At 40.6% G+C, this 17153-nt stretch overlaps 1 protein-coding gene across 3 annotated transcripts in view; it reads right to left on the bottom strand.

Moving 5' to 3' along the window:
* The window catches only part of MTUS2 (microtubule associated scaffold protein 2), a 248111-nt gene extending 231441 nt beyond the window's left edge, over positions 1 to 16670 (bottom strand). Inside the window, exon 1 of one of the 3 annotated variants that reach the window (XM_027651676.1) lies at positions 16629 to 16670. The gene's annotated coding sequence lies outside the window, so the exon portion shown is untranslated. Of the gene's footprint in view, positions 1 to 15823; positions 16546 to 16628 lie in introns of those variants that run through there. The other 2 variants (XM_027651659.1, XM_027651651.1) reach the window with 2 other exon arrangements.
* Between the last annotated feature and the right edge of the window lie 483 nt (positions 16671 to 17153).

A 17153-nucleotide genomic window follows, 5' to 3' on the forward strand; every position in this document is an offset into this window, starting at 1 on the left:
GGCTGCCACATTTTCTTTAAATTCAGTCCTTGCCTGCAGTCTTTATTTGAAAGACCCTCTTGATGAGTGGGGAACAAGGAGAATGAGAGCAACCATAACAGTGACCTCTGCTTGAGGGAAAGAAATTATTTTCATCAGTAGGTTAAAACTGTTTTTCAGCAATGTTAACATCTGTTTTGTATGGATACCATATAAATAGCTGGAAGAAAAGATATGCTTATTAAGGATCAAAACTTTCCAAGCTTTCGATTAAGGGAAATAAAAAACACTAGCTAGTCACATCTAACTCCCCTGAAGGATTCCAAAGAGGGGAGGAAAGACAGGACATTTCCAATATTTTTTGGATAAAGAAAATGAGCACAAGAAAACTAAAAATCTTTCAAGTGATCTTGAATACGCCCAATGAAACAAAGGCAAGTACAAGTAAAGCTTGAAGGATTTCAATGTATGCACCTTACATTTTCTACTTTCCTTCCTCAAAGTGTTTATTTTCTATGCAGAGATCAGAAATACAAATAAAAGAAGAAAGAAATGTGCCTCCATTCCTCCTCTCTGCCTTGCAAGGTCTCCTGAGACCTTCAGGGCAGGGGCACTGGACTCTGCACTTTGCACAGACCTTCACCTTCAGGACCCTTAGCACATTACCACCATAGCACATTAGCAGAACAGCCGCTGTCACTCCTTTGATTACTCAAGATGAGACATTTTACCCTTCTAGGATGTAAATTACCAGCTGTCAAGTGGGTGCAAGGCACGCAGCTCTACACTAAGAAGAACTATAAAAATGTTAATCAATTCTAATCAATACCAGGTCCTGTGTCTGAAATGAGCCGCTGGTGGCAAAATGGCTGCTGAGGTTCCCAAGCAAACACTTAAGTACAAAGTGAAAACCAGTGGCCCCAAAATATCCCTCACATTTAAAAGTAGGCTGGCAGGAGTGATGCTGAGGAGCTCTGGTATCAGGGGGTACCAACCTGGAGCAGCTGGCAAAGTGAATAGGTTTTGGTATCCAATACTATCCACACAATAACTTTCATTAAAAAGGATCTCATGTCAAGTTTTCCAACCTGTGCTATCCCTGTACTGCCAGGACACACAGCACATGTCCCAGGACAGCATCTTCTCATGCTCATCACGCTAATGAGCAAACCCATGGCAATCCATTTCAAACCCATGGAAGACCAACATATGCGGTACTCAGGTACTCTTGAAAAACACTAATGGTTGTTTCATTTCAAGAAGGGGAGAAGAAAGGCTGGGAAGAAAGGTTCATTTTTCAGTGGAGGAAATGCAGTATGGCCTAAAACTGAATGACAGAAATGCATAGCAAATGAGATACATACTAAAATAATAAGCTATTGCTAGCAGAGCAAGTCCAAGTATTATTCAGGGAAGGAACGCACAGAAACCAGACACTCACAATACACTCCACACAGTACACTGATGGACAATAAACCTGTCTTAACTAATACAACAAATTGTATGTGTCTCCCTGCATCTTTCATGGACCACCAGCTGCCATCCGTATGTTTCCATATTCATCTATCATTATCTCATACTTATTATAATTGTCACAAGCTTCATGAGGCCACCCCTCACGGTGGTCCAGGTCTGTCGTCCACTTAAAAATCAATGGCAAAACTGGAGTCCCAGTGGACTGAGTCTTTGTTATTTCTAATTCTGGGGACCAAGACTTTTTATTTTCCACATAGGTTAAGCAGCAAATGATGTTGATACTAAAATGTTCAGAGAAATAGATTTTACCTGCAGTGTTCTGGGAGAATAATATATTTTTAATAGTACCAAAATACTGCTTGATTTTGCCTTTTATTTTTATTTTTGGTATAATAATTACCTTATTTTATAAAAATAAATTTATAAATTATAAATAAACCCATTTTTTTTTATTTTGAACATGCAGGGTCATCCTGCTCCAGTTTTAAAATGTTTTTGAATGTTCCCTAAAATGAAAAATTCATCCAAACTTAACAGTTCTGAGTTTGGCCCATCAGCATTTTCTGAGAAAAAAAAAGATGAAAGAAAACCCCAAACCCTATGCCAAAAATATTTTGGTCAGCTCTTGAAAACATTTACTTTTAAAGAGTCCCAGCTGGGTGGGCAGGAGGCATGAAATGTTAAATGTTTTTAAAAGGAAATAAACTTAACTATTTTTCTATGCATTCGTATCAAAAGATTCTCACTTTTTTGCTTTTCCTGTCTCAAAACCAAAGATATATAGATAGACAAGTTGGACTTACAAGTTGACACTGAAATTCCAGTTCATGTCTATGTAATACAATAGGATGCTCTAACATTACGAATCTCTAACAAGTCAGTATTAGTTCTGAAGCATTACTAATTCCGAATTCCTGGTATTTTGCCACTTTAAATTAGGTACTAGATGAGATTAGATAAGGGGTGGCTTTTCTTCATTGTTTGCTTATTCTTGTGCATTTATGAAAGCAATTTTCTAGTTCTCTAAAAGATCCCAAGTAAAATACTGTAGAAATTGAATAGACAAAACGTTACAATAAATAATAGAGACACAATGTTATATTTCCTGATAAATAACTCTCTTATTAGTTGTGCATCCCAAACAGGAATTAATACAAATCCATTTTCTTCTCTAAGATAGAATTTCATTTACTCCAGTGACCTGAACCATAGAAATGATCATCGATATTTTACCCTGACACCCAGACATCCATTACAGGATCCCATCCAGACACTCTTCTTCCAAGCAAGGAGCTGAGTTCTCTGAATCAATTAGTCTCTGTTTACTTATGTCTTTCCCCATCTATAATAGCAGTGATTTAGTAAATCTCTCCGAAAATTAAATCTCAATATTAAATGCAAGAACTTCAACACGTGAACTGGCAGAATTCATCAGTGACATACAGATATTCCCCAGTGACATACAGATATTCCCCAGCTACAGGAAACAGGAATTTATTCAGCTCAGGTTTAGTGCTGGAAGTGTTTCTGCAGCACACAGGCTGCTTAGCTCTGCTGAAGTATATGGTGTGCACCTTACATCTCAATAATAAAACATACTCCTACAAACTAAAGAGTTTCAGTTCCTAGTTCTGGCTGGAACTACACACCTTACACAACTCAGTGAGGACAGTCATTTTCTGAATGAAATGTTTGCAGCTGACTGCAGCAAAAAACTCAAGACATGCTCATTTGAAAACAACTGTTCTACTGCAGCTTGAGTATAAAACACGTTGAGACTGGATGTGGCACTTAATGTCATGATCTAGTAATCACGGTGGTAGTGGATCAAGGGTTGGACTTGATGATCTCAGAGGTCCTTTCCAACCCGGCTAATTCTATGATTCTATGAATTAAGAAGAAGGGCTCTAACACAGACATCAAACTACTTTTGTTGCCCTTATCCCAGGGCAAAGGTAGGTATAGCCCAAAATAAGGACTCAGCACTCTGCTTACCTGAAGTAGGAGCTGAGGACTCAGCTGACTTCTTGTAACAAGTGCAGCTCACTAATTCTGACTGAACACAAAGGAGATGGGCAAGACTAATTTGGCGGGGGAAGGGGGGGGGGGGAATGAAAGGATCCTCAATGAGCAAAAACGATTGCTGAATGATATGTTAGTGTTTTTCTTAAAGGACTTTGCTCCAGGAGACATGACACTGAATAAGAATGAAAGCATTCACTTAAAAGAAATAGATTTCTATCTGCCATGTCTGCAGAGAAAAGCTCCCCAGAGCTCTGAAACCCTCTTGTTTCAGCATGTCACCATCCTAATAAAAATTGCTAATATCACAGCCTAGCTTAAAAATTAGAATTTAGTAATTTTTAATCCCACACTTCGGCTCAGGGTTGGGTTCTTTAACTGCTCTCTCTTTGGGTATACGTGAATCATATTTTTGATTTCTTCACCATGAGTACTAGACTTTTGGTTTTTGTTGTCAGTGAAAGTTGTGATCTTAGTACCTATATGTGGTTGCAGAAGAGACCACATCAAACTTTGCAGGACTTGCAGAAAAACCACAAGATCTGCTCAAGTTACCACTGCCCTGGTGGAAAAAGGTGAAGGGCTGTAGCCATTCACAGACACAAGTAAACTCTTGGCTGGTTTTTCTCATTTACTTATTTTAAGAAAGAGGATTAGGTGGAAATTTGTGACAATCAGAAAATTTTGGACTGTTTCTTTAGCTCAACCAACATCTATCCAAAATCTGAAAGCAAATGTTAAAATCTCACTACACCTAGAGCCAGGTTTCCCTTTTGTTAGAATTTGTGTCATTCTGTTCAAATACACACATGGCACCTTGACTTGACATTACCCAGTCACGATCCCCAACTTCATACTAAAATAATTCATCAGTAATGCTTCAGAAAGTCATATAGCAAGCCACCCCAATTATTTTTAATAAAAACTTTGTGGTTTGTTTTAGAAAAAAAGTTAAAGTTTTCCACTCTGGTAAAAGAATCTGAAATATTTCAAGACACTAACAGGCTCCCTGTAATTCTGTGGAGAAAGAAGAGACATTTTTAGAGCAGTTCACTTGGTTTAGAAACACATGGTAAGACCTGGAATAGCAGGTGCAGATAACCAAATGCTGTCTAAGTGGAATTAGCACAAGTGTTCAAGAGGACTGTGATCCAAGAAGTCCAGACCAATGAAGGAGTGGGCAACAGCCCACCACGCAACACTTGGGCTTCTGCTAAACATTTTCTTGACTGCTCATAATCTTGTCCTCTTGAGCATTGAGAAACTGTTCATGTACATATCTGTCTCCCACAGTAAAGACACATAAGCCTGGCAGCTCTGTAAGTCTTTTAAGGCCTCACTTAGGTCCTAAGGGCTTGATTTGCTAATTTTGTTCAGATCCTAATATCCTAACCATGCTCAGGGCAGAGCTTTAGGATTTGCTGTGGTTTTAGGGATCTCTGGTGTGAGCAATCCCATATCCCTTGATTCAAACCCTGAGGTTAAACTTCTGTTTTTCAAACTAAGAATCTCTTAAACTTCATTATAGCAGCTCTAAAAACCTTAGACCCTCTATGGAAATGCATGTGGACCTTAATCTTTTCATAGGATCTGCTCTGCAGTCAGTGTACCACAAAGCACACAGAGGAAAGGAGCCATGCATGCAGCACCCCCTAAAAGAATCATTGTGGAGCTCATCCATCCCACTCAGGTCACTGCCAAAGATCTCCTTGTTCCTCCTTGCTTCCTTGTGCGGTGAGACTTGTCAAGAGCCCACCAAAAAGTCAAACCTAGACCCCATGCCTCAAGGCCACCAAGACCACTAGGACTCTCCACAGGCACAGGACCTAATCCTGCCCTGGCTGGAAATAAGAACAACCAGCTGCACACCCTGGAAAGCAAACTCTGCAGCCAGTTTTTGCTAGTGCTGCTTCCATTTGCTGACTCCCCTACTCTGAAACAGGAATTCCCTACAGAGGAAGGCACTGGAGCAGCCTGGGCAGGTCCGAGCACTGTTGCAGCCTCCTCTTTCAATGGTAGCAAATGGTACAGTCTGCATAACATGCAACTTTTCCTTCTGCTTTATCATCAGAGAAGTTTTGCTGTGTTAATATATTTTATCCACCTTTCTTCAGCACAAACAGACACAAAAAAACCACGATTGGATAGTTCTAACTCCTCCATTTACATTTCTTTATTAACGCTCTACTCTGTGTACAGTAAACTGCTGCTGAAAATCCTCCTGGCAAACAATACAGGATCAAATTGAAGAGCAGAATTCTGCATTACTTATTACTAAAAAATGAATGGTGAGGCTAAACAAAAACTCAGGAAATTATGCAAGCAGTAAGTATACATTCAAAACTACCCCCTATAAGCAATCCCCAGAACACTCCATAAAACAGGTTTTAAATGGAATATAATAACTGCTGTGCTATCCAACTGTCTTGATATAAACTCATCAAAAAAAGTAAGATAAACCTTGCCATTCTTTTCAATCCAACATGGTCATAGAAAATAAATCTTAGATAGCAATAATTTGAAACAATATACCAAAAAAATCCCCAGAACAAAACAAAAACCCAACAAGAACAACAAACCCCACAAACACAAAAATTTAAATACATCATAGAAGGTCTGAGATGTTTTCTGCTGTCTACAGCCAATTGCCAAAAATTCTTACCACTGAACTCCTCACCAGTAAAGAATACACACAAGAATCAAACCCAGCCTGCCCTTTGTTCACACCACACAAACACAGCACTCCTCTTTGGGATATGATGCTTACCAGTTTCTAAGCAGGACTACACACCTCCTTCAACAGTGTCCTCATAAAACAGACTTTCTTTTGCAGCTGTGTAAGCTACAAATGACAACCGAGTAGGGTTTACTTGAAGTAGCAATAGTAGTAAGAGGCTGTGAGTGCAGCCAGTAGCAACCAGCACTGATCCCACTCAGCTCAGCTGTTTAACAGAACCAAAATGCAGAGTGCATATGTGTCCTGTGCAGACAGAAGACGTTTCCCTGGTAATTAGCACTGGAGCCTTCTACCTGGGGAGGCACTAAACTGCACTCATCATGAAAAATTAAACATTACCGATTGAAACAGAAGCATTTGTTCTCAGTGTCACACTTTGGCACCATAACAGGAGATGAGAGATTCAGTATCAAATAGTGATTGCAAGAGACAGTGAAGGCAAACTAGTCAGAAATCCCAGCTTAGCATGCTTAGTATTACATTGGTGACAAGCCAAGGATTTTGTTCTCAGATCTGTTTGTTAGAAGCAGTTTTGTGCATTCAGCAAAGGAATCAGAAGGGAATAGCAATTACAGCCGCAGCTGAGCTTTTTAGACCATCACACCAGCGCAGCCCATTTCCCAGCAGGATGCTCCTATTGGGAAAACCTGATATCTACTTGACATTGTTGTTCTTCCCATGGCAGTTCAAGCAATAGAATGTTTCTAAGCAAAACTGTAATGATTCGATAGAGAAATGTTGCACCCATAGAGGGACAAAATGTTACCTCACCAGAGCCAGCAGCATTAGTGGATTTATTGCATGTTATCCCAAAGTGGTTATTTTTCCTTCCTTGATACAAGAACAATTTGCATAACCAAGCAGAGACTCATTTTGAAGCACACTTACAACAGCACCCAAATGCCATGCTGTAAAGCTCAGAGTCAGGAAGGTTTCAGTCTTGCCATTAAACCTTAATACTTCCTGAGGGCTGTGTAGTCTTAATTTTATCCTGTGTTTTTGCCACAGCACTGTGTGTAATGTCATTTCAGTACAAATCAGATTATCTGATCTGTTCCTCTATCAAAGTTTTTGAATCCCCTTTTCTCTGGAAATCCAGAAGAAGAAGATAAATAAAAAGCAAAATTTCAGTTTGCTTCCTCACAGCCGCTTGAAATACACTGCCTTTTTTTTCTTTTTCCTTTGTTACTCTTTAATTTCCCTATGGAGATATGGTAGGACACCACTGCTTTACCTGTGCAGATGACTTTTTAACAAATCATTTTAAGAGAACACACTGTACCATATTTGCCCATTTCATAGTGGAAAGCAGGTTAACAATGCTGTTTTGCTATATCAATCTGTAACTCCAAGTTCTGTAGTAAAAGTACCAAACAAACATTTGATGAGGGTATTGCAGCACTCACTTAGAAAAAACTATACATGCACAATTGGGGATATAGCTTCTGGATTATCTTGGTTTTTATGTAGCTCTTTGTTTATGTTTGCAATCCACCCTATGGTCTGCATCCTTTCTTGTATAGACAAGTTCTGTGATGGTCTTCAATTATATGTTTTCCTTATGCTTCTTTTTCCTCTTTAATTATTCAGTGTCAGAATTAATAAATAGCTTGAAAAACGAAAATGTCACAGCTTAGTGCAGAGTACATCAATTCATAAAGTAGGATGCAGGACAATTTAAAGGTACGTTTATCAGTGGCAACAAGGCTGATCCTCTTCCAGGTGGAATACAAAGCAATATCCAATTGACTGCAATGAGAGCCAGTTAGCTTAAAAGATTCTCATGATTTTACAAATTAAGACAAGTTATTTTTCATAAACAGTGACAGGAGTTGTAGTCTAAGCATCACTTAAGAGCTATGAAGTGCACAATATGCTCAAAGGGATTAAATTTACTTTAAAAAAGTAATTTGCAGATCTCACGAAAAATGTTATAACAGTTTGATCCAAACCTGCATGGAATCAAAACTACAAAAACCTGCTAATCTCCCCCCTTCCTTCAACCTGTCCTATAATGAAATGCCCTGGGGAAGCAAACAGGTCAGAGGAAATAACTTTTAGATTTTTTAACTCTTTGAAGTACTTGCTCTGAGTACAAGCAGAACGAGGGATAGATGCTTTAGAGATCGAAGTGTAGTTCAGGTTTAGCTTTATCGACTGGATTTGAGGAAATCACTGAGATCTGATTGAAGAAAGATACTCTTTTCAACTGGCTTCTACCACAGTTTTTTCCACGTGCAAGAATGCAATAATAATGCTTACAAAAGTATCCAAGGGGTTCTGAAAAAAAACTAGCGCAATCCAAAAAATCCTGATATGCCCTTTGTAGAAGCAGAGAGAAACAAAAGAAGGTAAAAACTGTCACTGTGGCTCCTCACAGCCTCTCCAGTCTTGATGCAGAGCTGTCCCTGTTTCCTTCTTTAGTCCTCAAAATCTCTTTTCACTGCAATTGCTTTCAGCCACCCAGCAGAGAAGCAGGATGGGGGACACTTTCAGAAGTGTCCCAGTCTCAGCTTGGAGACATGGATCTGATGCAGGGGGCAAAGCCCAGACAGCGCAGGTCCAAAACTACATTTTCTTCCCAAGGACATCTGAAGCAACACACTAACTATGCATATTAGAAAACCACTCCTTCTGAGGGATGGATGGCAAATTATGTATTATATTAACAAGAAGAACCACAGTTCAGCAAAACAAGTGTTTCTTAACAACTGTATTCCTTTCCAGCTGAATTCTGGTGGACTATGTCCAATGTACTCCTGCTACTAGAAATCTAAGTTTCCTTCTAGAAACAGGCCAGGCATTTTAGGTCCAACTGAAAAAAATATTATTTTCTCCTCTTAACTACTTACTGTGTTTAAACTTACCCCTTGAAACATGCATCTTCTACTTTTTTTGCCATCCCCAAATACACCCTCATTTTCAGTTGCTCACAGGCAGACAGTCAAGTGCTGTAGGTTTCATACAAACATACAGCAAGAAATGGACACCATCTCAGAGTTTATAGCAGGATGAGATAAAAAGAAGTGTGGGGAAAATCCAAAGTCATGTGGAAGAAAGAGAGCAGCAAAAAGCTTTGTCACAGGTCACTGGACAGATAAATAACAACGAGGTAAGCACTGATGGTCTCCTGATGCTCAGTTTAGTGCTCTGCGTACTAGAAGCTCCTCATTTTAAGTAGTCCACCCTTCTACTATAAAAGATGCATCTATGAAAACCTATGCTCTTTGTGGCTGGGAAAGGATTCACAGAAAGACACACATTAGGTATGTGCAAAAGCATTTTCTAAGACAACAAAACATATATGATGCGATTCTTGGGGTATCCTGTGCAGGGCCAGGAGTTGGACTCAATTATCCTGATGGGTCCCTTCCAACTCAGTATATTCTATGATTCTATGAAAACATATGCTGTATTTTAACTGAGAAAACACAGAATCAAAGTTAAACTGGAAATTATTTTAACCCATCCTGACTCTGATCCCAATCAGTGGCAGATAAATTAAATACAGAAGTTTTAATCCATGAAGGCATATAGATATTTGATTAGGCAAAAATTTGGTAAAAATTAATTCTAACATCAAAACCTGTATTGATTGCTGTCACTCTACTTACCCAGTTTAACTAGTGTGGCCTAAGGTATCTGTGTTTCAGTGAGGGTGGCTCTGTGAAGTGGCTGTTCCCCTTTCCTTTTCTGCTGTTTCCTCCCCATATAACAGGACTCCATGGTGGTACCCTTCTGCCTGCACATACTATTCCTGCCCACCCACTTTTCTTGTGCTTAATTCCATTTCTACCTTTGTTGAGTTCCAGCAGGAGCTAGGACTGAACACTGGGATGGGTGTTAGATACCGAACAACGCAAATTGCTGCAGGTGGAGGCACGCATGGCAGCTCACTGTGGTGACAGGCCAGACACTGCCCTTCAATGAGACTTCAGTGCCAGCAGGGTTCCGGGAGCACTTGTGCCAGGAGAAAAGCAAGGTTTTAGTTGCTCCTTTCCTGAGGTTCTTGAATAAACAGTGCTGTTTGCTAGTGTCATGCTCTGTCTAGCACAGTCAAGGAAGTAATCCTTATCCAGTATTCAGACACTGATTACAGGCTGACAACTTGAACCTCTTCTTCTTAGCACCGCTGTTTATGTATTTTCAGATCATTTCCACAGATCTGTGCATCTAAAATTGTCTAATTTGAGCCTTGCAGACAGAAAATCTAGTACTTCTAGTTTACCAGCTATAAAATTCTGTGTTCTCAGCAGAGTTTGCAATGCCTCCCAGTCCAGTACCACCTTCAAATTCAATTGATTTTTGTATTCACAAACCAGACTGAATATGAACTCCTGTGGGAACCCAATGGACACTACATCCCAATTTAAAGTATGACCTTCTGTCATTACCATTTATGCCACATTTGGTATGTCTGATATCACTTGGGCCCAAGAAAATTTGTTTGGTGTGGGAGGCAAGACTAGGACGCTATGGTAGAAGGTGTTCCTACCCATGGCAGGAGGAATGGGAAACAGATGATCTTTAAGGTTCCTTCCAGCACAAACCATTTTATGTTTCTATAAACTGTATCTATATAAGGTCAAAATTAATAATGCCACCTTTAAAAAAATAACTTTTAGATTCTGTTATTCTCCTTTTTTGAACCACATGTACGTTCCTCATAAGTTCATACCCTCAAGATAACTTATGATTTTTCTCTTAAGAGAGTGTAACAATTAGTTTACTATGGTCTGGATTTATATTATCTAATGGAATATGTCAGAATAATTCTTTTAAATCATTGCAATATTGCCCTTCTCCAATGGAAGATAATTCCCAAATTCTCATGACTGCTAAACAAATTTGCAATGATTTAGTAAATGTGTAGATAATTCCCTATTTCATAGATCCTGTCCCTCATACTTGCAGGGCACCTCCAGCTGTCTCTTACTCTCTCACCAGTGTAGCTGTTCATTTAGCATTTCATTTATCAGCTATTCATGCACATTAAGTGATATCTTGTTGGATTTTTCTTCCAGTATAGAAAGTATAGATGAACGAGGAAAAGTAGGAGAGAGAAATATGCTACAATGAAAGGGCTGAAATGCAACATATTTTGAAGTCTTACTGCATTCTTTTCTGGGCTACTCAGAGTAAATGTGAATGACCTATATACTGTGCACACGCACGAACTTATCAATTGGGTTAGAAAGGTTACATCTACAGTGGCTCAGCTCCAAAGCAGTTCAAATAGAGCCCTCACAAAAAAAATCTCAGCCTTGCCTATCCACATTAAACCAGAACAATTTCTCTTTACTGAGAAATAACTTTTATTCTCACTGCTGTTCCATAGTTCATGATTCTCTTCTCTCTTGGTATTTGCTTCAGTGCTGGACCCAATGTTTGTCATTCAAGTAAGGGGAGATCTTTGCATATATGAAATGCAAATGCTTTTTACATTTTATTTTTTTTTGGACCAGCATTTTCACTTCAGTTTGTCTGCTTGGTTAATGAATGGTTTAACTCTACAATGATAGCAATCCTGAAAACAGTCTATAAAGTTTTATTCTGTCCATTAAGATAAGACTCATGTTTCTTCTACTGGCCTTCAGTGTTGCACCAAAATAAAACAGATTTGGTGTTGCTACTACATTTGCCATAAACGCATAAAACATCATGCAAAGACTAAGCATTCAACACCATAAAGCAGGATGTATATTACACAGCAGCTGCTCACTGGCTCTGCAGATTTAACCCTGTGAGCAGAATTTGGCCTGATGATTTAGAATGGGATTCAAACAGATGCCCGCACTTCTCAAATGGCTAAGACTTAGTTTAATGTTAAAGCAGAATGTGAGCTAGATCCGTATCATCATAACTCTGTAATTTATTTTGTCTAGGATGTGCAGCTATAAAAAATACTGCTCCAGTGTCAACTCCCTTTTATTTCAAACCGGCTTTTTTTGTTACCTCCACTCTTGAGGTCAAGCAGAGCTGTACAGAAACACCACCTGCATAGATCCCCAGACCAGAAGATGTTCTGGGAATCCAGACACTGAGGGATATATGTATCCCTCAGCATATAAGGGTGTCAAAGGGTTTTGGTACTGGCAAAAAATTCTTATGAATAGCTTTTCTGAATTTAAATGCCTGCTTCCCCCTTGAATGCCAAACATGCATCTCTAGCTCTTCTACTGGTATCTAGCAGTGAGGCATAGTATTGCAAGAGGCCAGAACCATGAAAATGAGCAAAAATTAGCATCTATCTTCAAATAAGGCTTTTTAGCCCTTTATATGATTAGCCCTAGCTCTCCTAAAGCTCTCTCACCAAAAGTAGTTTTTGAAAGTGTGACAGGGCTGTTTGAAAATCTCAGACACTACTAAGGTCAGGGAGACTGCTGCTGTAAGGGAGCTGAAAGCTTTACAAGGAAACCACAGGAGCACTGGGAGGAAAGCACTTTAAATGCATAGTCCTGTTTTCAGCTACCAGCATGAGCATCCTTCTGGGGAGAACAAGTAGTTTCCTTTGCAAGAGCTGTCCCAAAAAGCCCATAAACTGCTCCAGCACTGACCCTCCCACAGGGAAGAGGGCACCTGCAGGATGTCTCCATCTGGCTCACAACCATCTCCTGCACCAACAATGTAGAGGGATCTGTTCCAACGGGCAGCTGGATTAGGTGACCTCCAGCACTCCCTCCCATACAATACTATGCCATGGATCCTAAAAGAGCTGGAAATAATCTTGTTGTGTCAAACAATGCTGTCTTATTCAATACATGGTGAAAAAAGGGAGCTGGAGCCAAGCCTCCCTCAGTGTGTATAGATACACACACATATATATATATGTTCAACACTTGCACCACCACCCTGCCACCCCACTGAGTAGGGAGAATGGGAGAAGGGAGCACTAATCTCAATAGCAGAACCTGGGATCCATCAGATCCCAGGATGCAGACACCTGGGTAAGCTGGGTAGTACACTATTGCCAGATAATGACAACAACCTTTTTAATGTATTAAAAATTCATCCAGAAAGGTGATAAAGGAGATTTTTTGGAGGAAAGGAAAGATCAAAATAATAATAGTTTCAAAGCACTGTACTTATTTTAGACCTTCTTACAGCATGTTTCCATAGGAACTAGAATGCAAAGAAGCATACTGCAGCAGTGTTCACAAATGTTGTGTGGTTTAGTGGCTTGTAAAGGATCGGTTAAGGCCACCATGACCACTCTGACAGTGCCGAGCACCTGCTGCCCTGGCTGCACAATAGGATCTTAGCTATGATGTTTTGCAAAATGTAGGAAAAGAACCATTTTTCCTGTATTTTTTTCCTCTCATCCTGCAGACATGGATGATTTCACATCCTCACACAGCCACTTTACTGAGCACTGCCCATCCAGACCCACTTCATGTGGGGTGTGAGGACAGCAGTTTTTAACCCAGATATTCACAAATCTGTGTGGGAGGGGTTGTTTGGTTGCTGGGGAGGTGAGGTGTCCTAAGGAGTAGCACATGGGCCTGGCTTTTGTATCCAGCTTTGGTACCCACCTGCTGAGTGACCTTGTGTAAGTCACGTCAGGTGAGATCTGCTCCATCTGTCAACTGCCTGAAATGCATCTAGCCCAGCTCAGCAGGTAAGCGCTTCCCTGGCCAACAGGACAGCAGGACAGTGTCTATCCTGCCGAAGACACACCACGGACAGGTCTCTCGTTCCCAAAGCACCCACTCACAGTCACCCCTACACCCTCCTAGTCACATCCATACACTAAGCCAGTTGCCCACACGTCAATGTGCCTTGCGGCAAGTGATTATTTTCTTCATTCAAAATTATCTGATACAAAGTGAGGTCTGTGTTGCAGCACACCAGAGCAGCATTTAACTGCTTGAAGTGTGTATTGCATGTCTCGGAGCAAGGCATGGGCATGAGGGTGGTTTTGGTAACCCTGCTACTGGGACAGCACCGGAGGACATTTATGATGTGGGGAACCAGACGTGGTGCAGCATCAACCTTCACTCCTCCTGTGTCAACCCCCTCAGTAAGCTGTCCTCAAAACTAAAATGGGCTCTTTCTCAGGCAGAAATAATTAGTTGTCTCCAAAAGACAAGTGTTTGAAGCAAAGAACTCAGTCTATCAAATCTGGGAGACACGGACCTGGGACTGAACAGGAGAATTAAGTTATTTAGTTGCTTAGACACCATGTACTCAAAGAGGACAAAGCTGCTCCAGAGTGTAATGAACTGTGCACCTCTCCCTTTGAAGTGGTGTGAGCCTGAACGACCAGTTTAACTTTAGATGGTGTAAATAAGACAAAATTACTCCCACCTCTTGTGCTGTCATTCCTGAAAACATGCAGCAGTGCAGTGACAGCAATCTCATTTTTAAAGGACTTTCTCATCAACTTATGACAAGGGCTAGGTACTAGTTGCTTGTACTTATAGATTGAGAAAAAAATAGAACTTTGTTACTTATGGATTTTAAAATCCCTTAATATACATATATATTGAAACCTGCCTGATTCACACAAGTAGAGGTGGATAATTTTCAAAAATCAGGGTAAAACACATTCTTCCTTGGACCTGCCAAGTTTAACTTACTTTGGGTTAGTAAGAAACTAACCCAAAACTGGCCAAACACCTCTATCCAAAAATATCATCCAGATCACAGGTAGCAGGGCAAAGCAATCTCAGTTCAAACACTCAATCACTTTTAATCACTTACAAATATCTTTATGCTATTGTGGAAGTGCTAAAAACTTTTTTTTGAAGTTACATTTTGTAAATCAGGGGTTCCATATAGCACAGAGGTATTTTACAAACAGCATAAGAAACATATCAATCTATATATTTAGATCCTCCACATACTTCAGTGTTTCTTACTCATCAGAGCAACTTCTGCTGTACATACTGCCACAGGAGTTCACATTTAATTACAGATTTGACAAAGAAATATAGATTAGGATGTCTGAAACATGTCATATTTCAAATGTTACGACAACAGTTGCAGTCAGTGGAAGGACAGAAGAAGAGTGGAGCCCTGACAGCCTCACACTGAAATTCGGTATTTAAAACCTGATTATTTGAAAGAAGAACATTCTGATTATTTAATCTCTTTTCATACCTCTCCAATAAAGCCACTTTTGCTTTAAAACTGTATCCCATTATGTCTACGCCTTTTATTTTGAGGATCAGAAGCAGTATGTTACAAATACACATATTATCTGTGCTCCAATGCCTCTACAGTCATACACTGAAGTGGCAGAAGACATGCTGTAATGCCAATTTTCCAATCCAAGTGAAATTTACTGGCCCAAACCAGTGCTGCAACAGAGATGCAAAAGCAGGATATAAGTTTTGCACACCTGCACGTATTTGCACAACTCCAGATGCAAACACTGAAATTCCCAGCTGGGAACAAAGTCACAAGCCACAGTCAGGTGTACTAAACACAGAGAGCAGTCTACTTCACAGCCCAAATTAAATAAAACAACACATATAGCATACAGACAGCATATAGTATATAGATATTAGAATTTCTGATACTGTTATTTTTACACAAGTTAACTCAGACTATAATAAAGAAGAGTACAGTGTTCTACATTGGACAAGCCAGCTGCTGTGAACTCACCCAAGCACTCAGCTTTCTGTTCTGGATCCCCTAGCAGGCAAGTCAGATCCAGGTCTTCTCTCTCGCATCCAAATTTTGTCTGTTTTTACCCAAGACCACATCTCACTCCAGGAAACCATTGCTTTCAAAGGGAGTACCAATGTCCAGGGCAATGAGTGAACCCGGCTAGGGCCAGGCTACAGGACCTCCCTAGGGGCTAAGAACAAGCAGGGATCTGCCAGCCTGGCCACCCACTCCTGAAAGCATTTCTCCAGCTTAGCTTTCCCACCGTAAATTCTTGAAGCAGAGAAACAATTAAAAAAAAAGCCATCCAGTAATTTATCCTCCAGGCTGGAGAGAAAGGAGGCTGCCACAGCAGTGCCTGTTTTGAATGCTTGGCAGGTACACAGGCACAAGGGGGATGATGCTATAGATAAGCATAGACAGAAATAGCTAGAAGGATGAGCTGGCTCAGGGTAGCGGTGGTGAAAGGCAGCAATCTCCCTTCTCCCATGATTGCACCAAAACTAGCAGCTGACCCGCAGACTCACCAAGAGTGCTGGCAGCAGAGGGTCCCCCCAAGCTCTGAACTTCACACTGGAAATATCCCCCTCGCACAGATTCCCTTCCCCATCTTGGGTTCGTGCTTTGAGGGCTGCATCTTCTCAGCCTGCTTCTGACTCAGAGCACAAAACCTGCTTGCTGTCTCTCCGCAGTTTTGGTGCTGTTCCCAGAATCCTGCCAGGAAGCTGCAGCTCACAGATCCCCCTGCGCCAGCAGGAAAATCCAGTAACTATGGCTCAGAAAATACTGCCGATGCACCAACCTGAAGTATCTGGGCAGCCACCTCATCTCTCCCCCATGAGCAGCTTCACACAGTTCTCCCTACTGCTCTTATCAGCCTACAAAGAGACAAGCACAGAGGTGTCACCTGGCGCTTATGCAACTCAGCTGCAAAAATACAAAACAGTTAAATCTAAGAGCTTTACCTAGCTGTCACCATTTAATAACCCTTTGTTTTCCCCTCTCTCTCTGTATGGGAACAAAGTCTAATTTTCTTCTAAAATTGGAGAATAGGCTCACCTGACTGTACCTGCACCGGGAAACAAGAAGGATTAAAAATCCTGCTTTTTAAAGCTGCTTGAGCAGGAAAAGATTAGCAAGTGCCTCCTCTACTCTGTGCAGTATCAATCCCCAGGAACCCAGATCTTTGGTTGTTGGTATAATGAAACAACCCTAAGAACCCCAAGGCTTGAAAAGGGTTGAGATGGGGAAGGACACTCTGAGCTCAGCTAGAGATGACAGTCTGGGAAAGCAGACTCAATCTGAGAAAAAAGGTGCAAAAAAATAC

Source organism: Corapipo altera, unplaced genomic scaffold, assembly GCF_003945725.1.
Source record: "Corapipo altera isolate COAL_440 unplaced genomic scaffold, ASM394572v1 0, whole genome shotgun sequence".
Lineage (NCBI taxonomy): Eukaryota > Metazoa > Chordata > Aves > Passeriformes > Pipridae > Corapipo > Corapipo altera.